At 27.7% G+C, this 16,189-nt stretch overlaps 1 protein-coding gene and 2 long non-coding RNA genes across 6 annotated transcripts in view; 1 reads left to right on the forward strand and 2 right to left on the reverse strand.

Annotated features, from left to right (window-relative positions):
• The window catches only part of dve (SATB1_N and homeodomain domain-containing protein dve), a 101,881-nt gene that overhangs the window by 35,512 nt on the left and 50,180 nt on the right, over window positions 1-16,189 (forward strand). The gene's annotated exons all lie outside the window — the stretch shown is intronic.
• LOC142646225 (uncharacterized) lies at window positions 973-4,794 on the reverse strand. Of its 2 annotated transcripts, none has more exons than XR_012847197.1 (3): window positions 4,412-4,794; window positions 3,949-4,155; window positions 973-2,059 (listed from the first exon to the last, which is right to left on the reverse strand). It is a non-coding gene; the product is annotated as an uncharacterized LOC142646225 (long non-coding RNA). The 2 variants fall into 2 exon arrangements; XR_012847198.1 differs by lacking the exon at window positions 973-2,059 and adding an exon at window positions 2,978-3,845.
• Window positions 10,233-13,004, reverse strand: LOC142646226 (uncharacterized). Of its 2 annotated transcripts, none has more exons than XR_012847200.1 (2): window positions 12,884-13,004; window positions 10,233-12,819 (listed from the first exon to the last, which is right to left on the reverse strand). It is a non-coding gene; the product is annotated as an uncharacterized LOC142646226 (long non-coding RNA). The 2 variants fall into 2 exon arrangements; XR_012847199.1 differs by having other exon boundaries at window positions 12,878-13,004.

A 16,189-nucleotide genomic window follows, 5' to 3' on the forward strand; every position in this document is an offset into this window, starting at 1 on the left:
AGTTCCATACATTATGTAAAAAAAAATTCCCATTTACTATTTTTACAGACGAATCTTTAACTTTTTTTCTATTGAATTCATGTTTTTTCATTCATTTTGATTCTTTTTCGTTGATTGGAAGCTGCTACTTCAGCGAATCTTTCATCATCATCATCATCATCATCAATTGAGGTATAGATTCGCTGTGTGTTCACAAGGTTTTTTCACAATAGTCATCATCATCACGTTGTATCTATTAGTCTGTAGCATTTTTTCATTGTATTTTATTAACAGTATTGATTAGTCTTCCTTTGTATGTATGCATGTGGTTGTTGTCTTTGTGTCTGGTTTTGTCAGATGAAACCCTATGTCATCTATTTTAGTGGATTCGGGGAAATTAAATGAAAAAAACAAAAAATATGGAAGGGGAAATGAAATAATAATAATAATAAGTATAACAGCAATTATATTCTCTTCATAGGATCGAAATAGTTTTTCTTTTTGTTTGGAAAAATATGAAAAGAGAGGGCGGAATACAAAAAAAAACAAATTCAAATAGTTTCAAGATTATCTATCTATATGTAATATCAATAGATATTATCATTATTAAAGATAGGAAACAAAATGCTGATGCTATGAGCTAACCAATAATATTTATACAATGAACAAAAATTGTGAATTAATTAAATCACAAGTTTTACTTTTTCTCATCTTCAAATCTTTCATCCCCACGCTCTCATCAGCAAAAAACGAAAAACAATTCAAAGTTTTGTTCAAGATGATTTGAGGTGTATGTGAGCAAAGCTAAAAGAGTTCTGTATTTTTTTTTCTAATTTTTTTTCCTGATTAAACATTCTCGATTCATTGGCTATATATTTTTCTATTACAATCGTCCCCTATCTGATTTTTGATTTTGCTGATCCTGATTCTTTTTTTTTTTTTTTTTTTTGTTTTTGTTTGAGAGACAAAATTGCATTTATCAATTGTATTTGTGCATCACATCACAACAACAGCAAAAAACATTGAGTTTGGATTTTTTTTCCAATATAAATAATCTTATTTCACGCTATAAATTCAAAATATCTTTTTTTCCTATATGTTTGTTGTGGAGTGAGTTTAGTTTGATCTTCACAAATAGATCCACACAATGAGATCTACACAATATATTAGATGGGACACTTGAAAATACATTTTCGTCTTTTTCATATATATTTGGCTTTGATTTTGTTGGATTATATTTGCTTTGGATTTATTATTCTTCATCATCATCATCATTATTGGTTGTCGTTTCATTTGTGACACTCTTCGTTGTCACACACATGTGCTTGTATTTTAGTAAATTGAAATTTTTGTTTTTTTTTTGCAAACTTTCAAAGATATAGATTATAAAATGAATATCTACAGTACAAATATAAATTCAGCCATTCATTCATTATTTGCTAGTGAAATTGACGGAAAAAAATCTCAGATATAGTGGGCTATCATGCTGGACTTTTGATTCGTTGGAAACGAAATGAAATGAAATGAAAAAATTTGTATCATAATGTAATGACACGCGTGTTATAAAATTGTTTGGATGATCACATTGTGACACATGCCAAAAAAAACTACACTTGAATTACATGAAATGCCAATTTTATTCAATTCTATTTTTATGTCGGTGTGTGTGTGTGATTCTTTTTTTCTATGTCAATGAAACAATTCATGAGAACATCTTGCAATAACCCTGTGTCCGGTTGGCTGGTTGGTCGGTCGATCGATTGGTTAGTTAGCTGGTTGGTTGATTGATTGGCTGGTTGAATGATTTCAATGAATAGATTATTTTCGATAATATCTACAGATATTTAGAATTATTGCAATTGCTACTACTACCTTTTTTTTTGGTTTTCTTCGTTTAAAAAAAATGAAAATGAAAAATTCATTTTTTTTTGCCTCTTGGCTTTTCAAGAATAAATTAATTCATAGACACTCATTTGCTCATTATTAATTGTGATTGCTTCAATGATAATGATGACGATGATCCAATTCTCTGGTATCCATGATTCGTGTGCTTGCTAACTATGTAGATGGCTGTTTCATGCTGTGTAATACAATAGGGAGAAAAAGCAAGAAAGAATTGAACAAAACTAATCTATATATAAATATGAGCTCAAGTTCCAAGTTTGGTTGCATTTTAATTGTCAAAATAAAATAAAAAAAAATTTTATTGTCATCATTATTCCCATTATTTTTGGCTATTCTAGACTGGACTTGGACGTTATACTTGTGTCCATACCATTTCGTATATGTATGTGTTTATGTACGCGCACATTGTATAAGTTTGCAGTGAAAATTTTAATTTCATTTTGCACCCAATCTCTTTTTTTTGATGAATAAAATGTCCTCTCCATAGCCAAAATGAAAAACTTCATTCATTTAACTAGATTTTGATTTTATATGCATCATAATACATTTTTTCTGAAAATCCGGCCGCTATTTTCTCCCATTTTCAATAGGCTGTTTATTTATTAATGAATAATGGTTTGGATTTTGGATCCATCCATTTTGGTCATTGTTAGCCCATGATGTTATGATACTTGATTGCCAAAAGAAATGAAAATTGATTATGAAAGATTCATTCATTGATTTTCATGTCAAAGAGTTTTTTCTCTCATTTATATTTAACATAAATGGATTTGATGCAAAATAAATTCCAAAAAATGAACATCACGAACATATTTCATATATTATGCACACAAAAAAGTGACAATAGATGTGTTCTAATATTTAGATTATCATTATTTCTTTTTTAGGTCTTGATTCCATTAAGAATACGAATACAGTCATTCTTCAACTTACTAACGGAATTAGGTTTTAGAAAGAAATTCGTAACATGAATTTGTTCGTAATTTGCTATTTTGCTATTGCACAACATTGTTAATAGCTTTGATTAATGATAATCGGCAGTGAACATAATCGTTCAATTAATGAATGTAATTTTTTAAAAAATCAAACAAAATTTAATAAAAACAATTTTTTTAATTAAAATTCAAATATCTCGGAAAGTTCAAATCTCAAATGTTCATAAGTCGAGTGTTGTCTGTATAAATCTTTTTTTCCTATTTTCTCATCATAGATAGAATCCAATAAATCTACGTATTAAAATAATGTCATGCGAATGATATTATTGTTATTATTGAATAACAAATACGAAAGATTTACCATTTTTCATATAGCCAGTTGAAGATCACCAACGATAACTATGACGACGACTCGAAAGGATTTGGAATTCATTTGAGCTCATTTTGGACGATATTTGAACGAATTTTTTCTTTTTGCTTTTTATTCTCTTGCATTGTCTACACTACTTTCATCTTTTTTTTTCTTCCTAATCTGATTTGCACTTTATTAATTTTGACGGCTTTTACTTTCTTTCTCTATTCCCCTTCATCGTTTTATTCACACATCTTAGCCAAAATTGTACAAAAAAAAACGGGCATCAATGCCATTTGCCAAACGATCCAAAATGAATACTATAGCACACAAAAATTGTTTTCATTTTTTCAAAGTATTCATTTTTGCAATATTTTTTTCGAGATTGCTAAAGACAGTTTTCGGCTGCCATTTTGGAGTGTGTATGTATGTATGTTAGAGAGCAACGTATTAAGCGCTTTCTTCATCTATCAGACAGTATTAAGATCAAATATCACATATCACATAGATGTTTATTTGAGAAATGTTCGGTGAGGTGTGATGAGCTTACGACGACGACGACGACTACAGCAACTGACTTTATGAATCGAAGATCAAATGAGAACTTTTCTTTCAATATTTTTTCTCGTTATCCTTTTTCGCAATAGCCTTAAGATATGATTTAGATTGAAACTCTTCGAATGTGAAAAAATAGTGAAAACAAAAGCAAAAGAAAAATAAAAGAATTAGAATCCTATATATATTTAACGGTAAATTCTTTATCCTTAAAATACTTACCGATACGTAAAAGCATACATATGGATTCTAACTGGAGGGCAGTTTATAGTTTATCTTTCATGTAGTGTCGATGACAATGATGATGATGTCATGTTCTTCGATATGATATGAGGTGATCATCATCATCATTATGATGATGATGCCAATCTGTAGTAGAATTTCTTTGTTCATTTTATATAGAAAAATTTTTTTTAGTGTATCTAAATCCTGAGTAAATGATAAGTATAAAGTGGAAAAAGAAAACGAAATTTGTTTTATCAACTACAATACAAACAATAATAATAATGATGATGATAAAAAAAAATGAAATGAAATGAAATGAAAAAAATCCGAAATTCTAAATTTTCAATTTTATCCCCATAATATTGAGAGAGATGGAGATAGAATAATTGTGAAAATTGCCATTTTTTCCCATCGGGTTGTTAAAATGACAACGAAACGATTTTTTCGTTGATTCACTCACCCTGTATATATTTTGGAAAAAATTGTTGTTGAAAGGATGCTCAAAAACAAGAATCTGCTGTTAATGACAATCTGATTAGTTCAATCTCTGGTCTTTCGTTTTTTTTGCCAAATTTATGTCCCTGGACCGTTATTTTTATTTTTTTGTTTTGTTTTATATTTGCTGCCCATGGCGTTTATAGAGATTTCTTTTTCGTTTTTGTTGTTGAAAATTCTTCATTATCACTGTTGTGGATTTTTATATTTCGATTTTTTTCAAACAATCCAAACACAAGCTAATAGTTGTTTTTTCCAGATTCATCCTAAACATTTAAACTACAAAAAAAAAGAAAAGAAATCACTACTCTGTAGTTCATTGTTCACTTTCAGAATCATTCATTTGAATTTGAATTAAAAATCTTTAAATCGAATTCAACCAAATCTGAATCATCATCATCATCATAATGACAATGAAGTATTAGTCAATGATATTATTATAACAACTATCAATTATATGATAAAAAAGATGATGTCTATTATTCATACACACACACACACTTACATAAACTCAATGATTCATTCAAAATCAGCTTCTTGATTTACGTTTATAAGTGTGTAAAAACACACAAAATACAACTATTCAGTTTGAAGTCAAAAACCAGACTGATTCATTTTTATTAATTTCTTTTAAAGTATTTTAAATAAAATTCTTTTCATAAATAACGTGATATTTTTCATCCATTTACATCCCCCCGCTTTAAGATTGTAGATTAGGGGAAATTTTGATTATTACAATAGTGTTTTGGATATTATACAATAATTTTTTTGTTTTTGTTTAAATGACAGGGATAAATGATATTACATTTGTATGTTGAATAAGAAATTATGTATTAATAATTTTTTTTTTTTTTTAAATAATTGTTATGGATGTATTTGTTATTTTTTTTATCGTTAAAAGAAAGAAATGTTATTTTGATGTTCATATTTTCATCATGAATAGTACTGGTTGATTCTTTCAATTTTTATAATAATATTTTTTTTTTTTAAATATTTTTTGATATTTTTTCAATATTTTTTTGATATTTTTTTTTTTCAATATTTTTTTATTTGTATTTTTTTGTGTGTGTTTATTTTTTTGTTTTTTAAATAACTTTTCATCTAGCTTAACTTTACAACTTTCTAGATTACTGACTACCAATAAGATTTGTTAATCTAATCAACTGACTCGTTTCGTTATTACTACCTTTCTTTTAACTAAAAATTGAACATAATTGAATGAAATAAAGATTAATAAAGTGAACTGACGACTTAGATGTTGATGATGAATATATCTATTGATTCTTCATGTTAAAGCTAAAAAGGTCATTTTTTTTTCTAAACTGCAAAATTTAATTGAGAATTGAGAAATTATTCTTTTTCTAAATTATTACTAATTATCGTTACTAAACATAAATTAAATGCTAACATTCTGTAGATTATTTAAATGTCTGTTTTTGTTTGTGTTTTTGTTATGAATGTTGAACAATTTTTTTTTCACTTAACAGATTGCAGTTTTGTATAAAACAATTTCATTGTTGTTGCCATATCGATGGTGAATTGAATTAAATTCATTTTAAATCGTTGGTTTAAAAAAATTGATAGTTTGCACTTTAATTTTTCTTCATTCTTTTCGGATTAATATCATGTGCTTCTTGCCCGTTAGAAAATAAAAAATAAAAGTTCATCTTTTTTTTTTTTTTAAATAATTATAAGACATTGATAGATCTTGAGGAACGTCGCGGATTCTTTTAATAATTTGTATTGTATACACCAAAAAAATTATGATTAGATTTCAGGTCCAAATAATCAATGTGCGACAATATCGGGAGTTTAAACAATGTCGATTAATAAACTTTAAGGAACTTGAACATTGGGTGCGATATCAATCAACTTGACTAATAATCTTCAAGAAATCCTTTCCAAGGAATTGCAACAATACAATTTATGTTAGCACCATAGTGGCTTGAAATAATTGTTGATAATGAACAACGTTGTGTTACAATAAAATCATCATAAACACATTCAAAAGTATGCAATTATATTTGATATAAGGGCAATTTGATAATGTGGTAGTTGATTATCATTGATTAAAACTTAAAATTTTCAGATGTTATTGGAAACAAATAATTTTTTTTTCAAATTATGTTGGCCGTATTATGTAATGCACATTGGGATGTTAATTTGTTATCTGTTGTAAAATTGGTGCACGAGTTTGTTTACCATGTTCAAATGCTGCAAATGCAACCAAACAGATATCAAGATTATGTTCATCCAATTTTGTGTAAAACAAGATTTCTGATTGCTATTGACAATCGTTAAAGGGAAATAGATAAATTTCGAATATTCGATAATTGATTCGGATTACGGAAGATATAATAGATTTGATCATTAAATTTATGTTTTGGTTGCTGTTTCTGGGTATGATTTTTTTTATCGATCATATAATTGATGATGATAAAGATTAATAGATAATTTTTTTTGAATATTTTGAAAATTTTGAGAATCAAATTGAGATATGGAAGATATAATTAATATGACCATAAAATTTATGTTTTCCAGACATAATGATTTTTTTCCAATGAATCCGTTAATCAATGACGTAATTGTTATTATTATGGATCGGGTGTTGTATTAATCAATGATGATTGCGTTTGTGAATCGGTGATAAAGTTGTTGCTGGACAACATTGTGTTCTATTACATTCACCATTATCACCTTTAAAATATGTGACTACATTTGATGTTTGAAGCACTTGTAGTGATGGCTGCAAATTCATTAGTCAAACAGATTTTTCGACAGTGTAATCTGATTTAATTTAACCAATTTTCAGTTTATCATATGTCACATAGCAAAACAGAACAATATCACAGGAATTAAGTTTAGACTGTTTCAGCCAAATTTTGCTATTGTAATGTTCAACAAATAGTTTTTTTGTTATAATGGCCATATTATCTTTAAGATGGATATTGTTTTCCCAATTGACAAAGAGACACAACATAATGCATAACAAGCTGTTAATTTCAACTTCAGCGGTAAGGTTGATGCAATTAATGTTGGATTACAATTTCCCGAATACTGTTTATACAACCGATAAAATACCAGATTTATGTTATCAAATTTTTGATTGTCGTACCCCCAAATTTTTAAGGTTTAAATTGTTGTTGTTGGTGATGATAAAAAATTCATCTTCACGTAGATAATTTGCAATTGAATAAAGTAATGAATCAAGCAGTGATTTGTATTTCAGATACGAATGATATTGTTAATCATAATCATCAACATTGATCAATTGTTGTTTGTGACGATTTGAATTAGTTTGAATCACTTGTTGTGGTTGCAGTTGGACAACAATATGAATGACGACAAAAAAAAACAAAATAGATGACAACAATTTGTTGTTTTGATTGTTATTTTTTTTCAATTACGCCGTCATCAAGTGAATGATCAATTTTTGAGTCTGATATGTTTCGACAACCTCAAATGTTTGTTGTTCAACGACTATAGTCGGTTGAGATGTATCAAATTCTTGTTGTGAATTTCTCTTTGTTGTTTCGGTTGCCATAATTTGTAATATATTAATGATATTTGTTGAATAAATCTGGATCGGTATTAAATCATAATTAAATGTTACATCCCTTATATCCGTTTTTTTTCATTATTTCGCAGTTGATGAATCATCTGATTGTATTGGTGGATCTTTTATCAATGATTGATCAACAAATTGGCAGAATGTTGTCATACATTCAATTATATCGAAATGTGCACATTAATTTGTGGTACAAATTGTTGGTTTTTTTTGTGAAAGATAACAGCTAAACCACCGGACAGTGCCATACAATGTAACTATAATGGTGTAATAATTTATGATATTGATTAAATTCCGTGTTTTTTGCCATCTGAATTGAAGTTACACAATATAGTGTTAATAGTTTTGATCATTGTAACGAAAGATAAACCAAGTTCTGATCTGGATATATTGGGGATTCTTGTGAAATCTTTAAATGTTAAACATTTGGATAATGTTAATTGTTCAACACTTTTTATAAAAAAATCGATATCATCATCGTAAAAAATAGCAAATGATGGTTGCCAACCTTCATCCCCCCACATTTATGAAATAGCATCTGATTGATCGGATTTATATTCGAATTTTTTTTTTTTTTTTTTTGCAATATGTGTTACATAATATTTGGAATAAAAAAAAAAGTGATGAATCGAACATTTCATCCTTGTTTTAAAAAAACCACATATACGAATAATATCCGATTATTATTTTCGTTTGTCTGATTTTGAATCATCGTTAATCATGGATACATCTGAAAATGATTTGTGAAATAAATCTTCAACCAATGTTGGTGATAATTTTATAGTATCCGATATTCATATTTGTCCACCATGATTATTATGGTTAGTTTGAGTTTCGTCATCGTTTTGTTTATTGACAATTTTTCCAATAAAAAATTTCTTGAAATTTTTGTAATAAATTTGCACATGAATATCATTCAATGCAATCAAACATATAATATGCATTCGAAATTTAAACAGTTTCAATTGATCAATACCATTTCCTTCACTATCAAGTTGTCCGACCATATTCTTATCAAATGATATAATGATATTAAACCATCAGTTACAATGATATGATGGAAGAAATCAAAATTATGATTATCTTTAATCATTTTGGATACTTTAAATAATGTTGGCATTAAATTCGATACACTTTTTTAAAGAATCATAATCAATTGTGAACTCCGAAATAATTCGATAATTTCTTGAATATATTGACAATAAAATTTTAAAGGGTATCCCTTTTGTGCATTATGATGGTGTTGATACATCTTTGTTCATGTATAGTGGATTATCCAACAAATTGAAATGCGCACTTTGATTGATTAATTAACTTCGGAGAAAGAAAGGAAATAAACAATTGTTTTTTTTGTGTATATTAGGATCTCCAAATGGGACATTTAAAAAAATTGGCTTAAATGATAGTGAATTTGTCCTTAGTTATTGTTCAATTTCATCTCTCTGTTGTTGATCACTATGGTCTTGACATTGTTTACAAGGACATTGTGATTATGATCCAAATGGAATGTCAAGTAAGATCATGAATCTATCGATTGCTTGATGCATTTCTCATCATCGTTCGATTCATCGATTCAAAATTTTTGGTTTTTCTTGTGAGTGTTTCGGAATGTATTGAATTGAGCACAAAGTAAAACAAAATTCACTGTAAATGAGTGTGACTTTGAGTCAGCAATGATTATCGATGAAAACAGTGAAATTGGTGAGATGATTAAATTTGGTTTTTGTAAGTGTTATGGAACTTATTGAATTGAGCACAAGATAAAAGGAAATTCACTGTAGATTAATGTGACTATGAGTCAGCAATGATTGTTCATGCAAACAGTAAAGTTGGTGAGATGATTTGATTTAGTTTTTTTTTTGTGTATTTGTAAACGTTTATGAATGAATGTCATTTGAATGTCAAATTTGTCACCAAAGTTTGTTAAAATAACTTTTTTTATGAGTTGGCGATGATGGATATTGGGTTTGTTGGCCACGTGGTTTTTATTTTCAACGTGGAAATTGTTTTCCATGCATGTGTTATAATCGAATAATTATAAAAAAAATGGATAGGCATTGGGAAATATTGGATTTTTTTTCTGACAGATTCTTCCCCCCAATTAGATAACTGTTTTCTAAGATAAGAAAAAAAAATAATAGAAAAGAGAAAAAGAAAAAGAAAAGGGAGAGAAGAAAAAAAAAACTCATTTGGGCAGGTGTAGTATATTTTATTAAAAAAAAAAAAAAAATTATGATATCTTATCTGATGGATTGGAAATCCTGATGAAAATTCTATATGAAATGATGAAATGGACCAAGGGTAATTGTAAGGTTTCGGTGGATTAATCCTACTGGCTTGTAAAAACACACAAAATACAACTATTCAGTTTGAAGTCAAAAACCAGACTGATTCATTTTTATTAATTTCTTTTAAAGTATTTTAAATAAAATTCTTTTCATAAATAACGTGATATTTTTCATCCATTTACAAGTGTATAATACAAAAATAGAATAGATTTAATTTGGTCAATATAATAAGATGATGATGATGATGTTTATAATAAGATCGAGATCATTATCAATATAATGTTTAGCTTTTTTACAAATAACGATTAGTTTTTTTTGTTGTTGTTGCTTGCATTCGATGACCATCCCTCCATCATCATTATTTATAATATTGGTTGCTTAAGTTTAATATCATATTCTTTTAACATGAATAGATCATTTAAAGATGGATGATGGTGATCATTTTTTTCTGTTGTTGTTAATGTAAACTCTCGTCAGTAGGAGGGAAAATCAAAATGTAGATCAGCGACTTTTGATTATCATCAATGATGATCAAAAACACACAATTGATGATCATTTGTGAGAAGAAAAGGTGTGTGTGTATTTGTATGATATTATTGTGATCTTATCCTTGATTTTAAAGCTAAATCTTATTGGCTAAAAATGTTCGTTGTTACCATTTGATAATCCTAACCTAATGTTGTCGTTATTTCGTAATAATCACTGCCTTTTTTTACAATCTGTTTATCATAAAACCATTGATATAATCTTATCTTGATGTTTTTTGGTTGTTGTTGTTGTCTTATTTCCAATCTGTAATGAGGATGATATATTTTAAAAGTAAATGGTTACAATTTTACCCGAAATAATGATGGTTTATTCTCCCTTTTTTTCACGATTAGTATTATTCAATTTGACAGTTCGATTATTCGATTATTTGTCCTCCAATCTCTTGAATCAAATATTATCGTAGTGATTTTCTTTTCATATTCATTTTCCTTCATCATCATTTTCTTTTTCTCGTCTTTTTTCTGTCAACGTTTCTAGGGAAAAAAATTCATTGTATGTCGTCGTATTTGATTATTATTATCATTATTATATATGATTGCTATTGATATTCGAACGATTCGAGGAAAGACAGCTTTGATTTTTTTCTTTTTTTTTGCTGTCGTCGATTTGAATCAATATTATGGTGTGTAAGTTTGTGTCTCGTGTATTATAATAATAAAAATAACTACTTTCCTTATATATTTGTTGACCATAGTGGATTTATTATTATGGTACGTTGTTGTTGTCGCCAAGAAGAAATAAAAAAGAGAAGAAGAAAATCTCAAGCCAATAAAGCCCAATCATGATGGCTATTAGTGGCATTTTATACGTCCTGGTTATATATAATAATAATAATCATCATAATGGTATTAAAGATGAATCTATAGTCTTTCGATTGCCTTGTCATTTCCTTTTCGTTAGTTTTTTTATTTGTTCCCCATTTTGCCTCAACTGAATTTAAATCGTTTTCTTTTTGTAATTGTTTTGTTTCATATATAGAACAAATTTGAAGAAAAACCTAAATCTTTGGGTGCACACTGACACTCACACACATATTTCAAATACATAGTAGGTCTCCAGAAAAAAGTAGCTTATCATCGAAATAAGCAATTTCACCTTTGTATTTGGCATTATTCAGAAGAAAAAAAACGATTCAAACAAATACAATAAGTTTTTTTGTTGCAATTCGAATACGGGTTTTAGCTTAGCCACCCCATTGAATTAATGATCAATGTTACTTTTTTATATCGGATCATGCTTGTTGTTGTTGTTATTGTTGGCATTGCTGCTGTTACCTGTCTTTTTTTCACTGCCATCAAATTAATATACGATACATTTGTTAGTCGGTGATTTCCAAAACGAATTAATGAATGAATGGCTTATCGTATGTGGACAAAAATAACAACACTAACAACTTACAGTTTTATTTTCTTTTTGGATCTTAGACAAGAATGATTTTTTTTTCTTATTTGTTCGGTTGTTGTTACTAAGTCGATGGTTAGGTGCCAATGAATAACTTTATATATTTGTCTCGTCGAAGACAACAAAAAAAATCAAAATCGTATCGGTCATCATCCAGGATGAATAAAAAACAAGAAAAAAATCAATTCATTCAATTTCAAAAACAAGTGTACAAAATGATGGAACAACAACACAGCTACCTTTCCATGGTTAATAATGAGATCCGAGTAAGCAAAGAGGAATGTTTTTTTTTCGTATGCTTGGATAATCATCTTAACGACCTTCGGATGAATAAGTAAAAATGCAAAAAAAACCATGAAAGTCATCATGGGTTTTGATGGGTTAATTAATATTATCATTATGATCATGATAATTGTCGCATGTTGTTCATCATAATGTCATCGAACATCTTTATGTTATTTTGGCCCGACAAGATTTATCATTATTTAACTATGAGAAGAGAAAATATGTTGCTTTGAAATATTCGAATATTGATAAAAAAAAATTATTTTTGATTTTCATCTTCAACTAAAAAAAAAGGAAAAAACCAATTGAAAATTTTAAATTTTTTTTTAAATATATATACTTCCACCTGGTGATCTTGGATTTTAATTCGTTTGTTTGTTTGTCGCTAAGATGATGATGAAAAGATTATCGTTTTTTTCAAAATAAATAAAAATGTCTTACATCATAGCACAAATTCTTGTTTTTTTTCAAAATATATAAATACTTTTGAAAAAAAATTCCATCTAATCGACATATGTGTGTGTCTTGTTTGTGAATATGTTGTACACACACTAACAAGAGATTAGTTGTGATTAAGTAAAAAAAATAAAAATAAAAGCGCAAGCTTTTTCTCTTTATTTTTTTTCTATAGAATGATGATGATGATGATAATATCTTGTGTGTGTGTTCGATTGATGATCCTGATATGTGTGCGTGATGGATATGAGTATCATCATCATATGGATCTAATCTAAAATGATCTTGGCCTTTTATTATTTGATTTGATATACCGAATATAGCCACATTATTTACTTTATTATTATATTGGAAAAAATCACTTAACTAAACACCATGATGATGATGATGAACGAAAGATGAAATTCATTTCAATGTGAGAAAATTTCATTCATATGATGATGATGACGACGACGATGATGATTATGTGTTTGTCTGTATAATCTATATGGAATAGAAGAAATTTTTTCGTGCACATTTCGTTGATGAGATTCTGATGATGAATTTTTTTTCTTTGATTGTGTTGATTTTGTTTCAAAAACCATAAAATAAAAAAAGGACAATGGCCAATCAATCGCCGATTTAGAATTAAATCTTTTTTTTGTTGTTGTTGTTGGAAATATAATGAATAGCAATGGCTGCATTAATTTTTCTTTATATAATATATCAAAGTCAGTTTATATTTTCAAATTGATTGATGATTCATTTAAAATTGAAAAAAATATATATTTATATAACCAAGATTTAAAATCAAACTATCGATTGTTTGATTTTTTTTGTGGCCATTATTTTCATTTTGAATTGATCACACGCCTTGTATTTGTACAAAGATATACATTCACAATATAATATAATATATTGTAGGAAATCCATCCGAACATAATCATGATCCATATGATCAATATGATTATTATTAATGAGTGGTGGCTTATTTGATGTTTTTTTCATGGCTTTTTTTTCTTCTCCCTCTTTTTAAACATCATGACGACGATGATCAACTTCTAGTTAGTAGTAGTTTGATTATTATTGATAAAATGATGATCATCATTTGATTTAATACCATCCTAACCATTTAGCTATTATTACGATTCAAGCCTGTCATCTGATGCATTAGCAGATTAATGCTCATCATCAACATCATGATGATCACAGAAAGAGATACAGCTCCGAAATCCGAAAGCCATTTGATCTTTCCCTCAATATTTGGCTGAATTTTTTTTTCTTTTGGTGTGTTAAAAAGAGATTAATTTTATCTATCAAATATCTCTCTTCTTTTTTTCGAATTTCTTTCATCATTATCCACTTGATTATTCATCTTTAATGTTAGATAAATTACATTCGGACAACTCCCTTTTCAATTTTTCTCTCTCTATCTCTCTCTTCTCCTAAATGATCCTAATCAGCCAACATAAACGTAAATCAATCCTCATGATTCGAATATTGTCAATCTGACCATTATGGTTGTCGTCGTTTTGGGTTTTTTTTTCTTTCTCTCATTTCAATCAATGATTATAATGACTAGATTGATAAGATATCTAGATAGTTACAGTGGCATCTATTCATTCGTTTATTATTATCCACAATTATCACTTCTATATGATCATCATAAGAATAATCTAACAGCCAGAAATCTATTGATATATAACAAAAATAATAATATAAATTCATTGAATAGAGACTTTTATTATTCCTAATCTATCATCAAATGACTTTCAATTTTTTTTCTCTCTTTCAATCCTTTTCACCAATGAAATCGAAATTGTATTCATTGAAAATAATATCCACCATAATAATAGTTAGATAAAATGTTTCTGTTTTTTTCAATCTTCTTGATTATTTCCAAGTTCTTGGTTGTTGAGATTTATTGCCATATATAAAAAAATGGTCAAATGTCTGTATATTTTTAATCACAATCTTGCTTTTGCTAAATCGTCTCGATGATTTTCCACTTTAGAATTAGCTTTTTCCTGTCGATATTGAAGTTTTGTTGTTTGCAATATTGAATGTTTTTTTACTTATTTTTTTATTAGTTAGTTGCAAGATTAAGACCGACGACGACATAGAAATACATTGGAGACAGACATTGGAGATAGATGCTACTATTCTGTTTATTTCAGTTTTTTTGTAGTTGTTGATTGCTTCGTCATCATTATTCCACATTTTGTATTTATATTTTGTTTTATTTTTCTGAGAAGAAAAAAAAATCTAGAACTAGATTCTTATTGCAAAATTGCAATAGTAGATTTTTGATAAACTTCAACTTAAACGATTTATGGCCTTTTTTCTTTTTCCTTTTTTTTACTACTCCCCTTTTTGTTTCATTTTATTTCAACAAAAAATAGAACAAGTTTTTGTTTTTCATTGCAAGCACAAAATGTTTGATTGATTTTTTTGAAAAATACCTTTACCTTGTATTCTGATTTTCAGATTATAAAATTAAAATGATCCAAAGGTGGTATGATTCATGAATTTGTTTTCTTTTCCAGATAACTTCAAATACACAAAAAAGCATATCGACAAACTTTTGCATACAAATTTAAAAAAATCTGAGATCTTACCTAATCAATGGTTTTTGTTTAAACTTTTGAAAACATAGCTTACAACACCTGAAAATAACATAATTTGTTGATTTAGAATGAATTTTAACGTTGAAAAAACTAATAATTTATTTACAAAATCAAGGTTTAGCCTTTTTTTGTTGTTTTCTCAACCATAACTAAGAACTATTTCAAATCCTTTAATTAAATCTTTTCTTCCGATTTTTTGTGTTCTGTTCTTGCAAATTATAAACAATGATTATGGAAAAAAAATGATGATGTATGATGATGATTGTAGTGGATTTTCATCCCCATTATTTACAACTCGATAGATCACCGTCAAGACAACTCTTATGTATGATGTATGTAAAGCTTCAAAAATAAAAAAATAAATAATTTTTTTTCCTTATTTGATCATTATTGTCCATCTTCAACATGATTATGATGATCAAAAAAGAAAAATGTGAATAGAAGGAAAAACCTCATACAAAATAACGCCAATCACCACCGGTAATTGCACATTTCTTCTTTAGCAATGAATGATATATATGAAAAAAATGTTCTATGTCTTTTTGGTATTAAAGTCAGGTCGTTAAGACGTACAAACATTACAAACAGCT

This window comes from Dermatophagoides pteronyssinus, unplaced genomic scaffold (assembly GCF_027571235.1).
Source record: "Dermatophagoides pteronyssinus isolate colony J.1.1.1.1 unplaced genomic scaffold, Derpt_VIB-CSIC_2022.12 sq0002, whole genome shotgun sequence".
NCBI lineage: Eukaryota > Metazoa > Arthropoda > Arachnida > Sarcoptiformes > Pyroglyphidae > Dermatophagoides > Dermatophagoides pteronyssinus.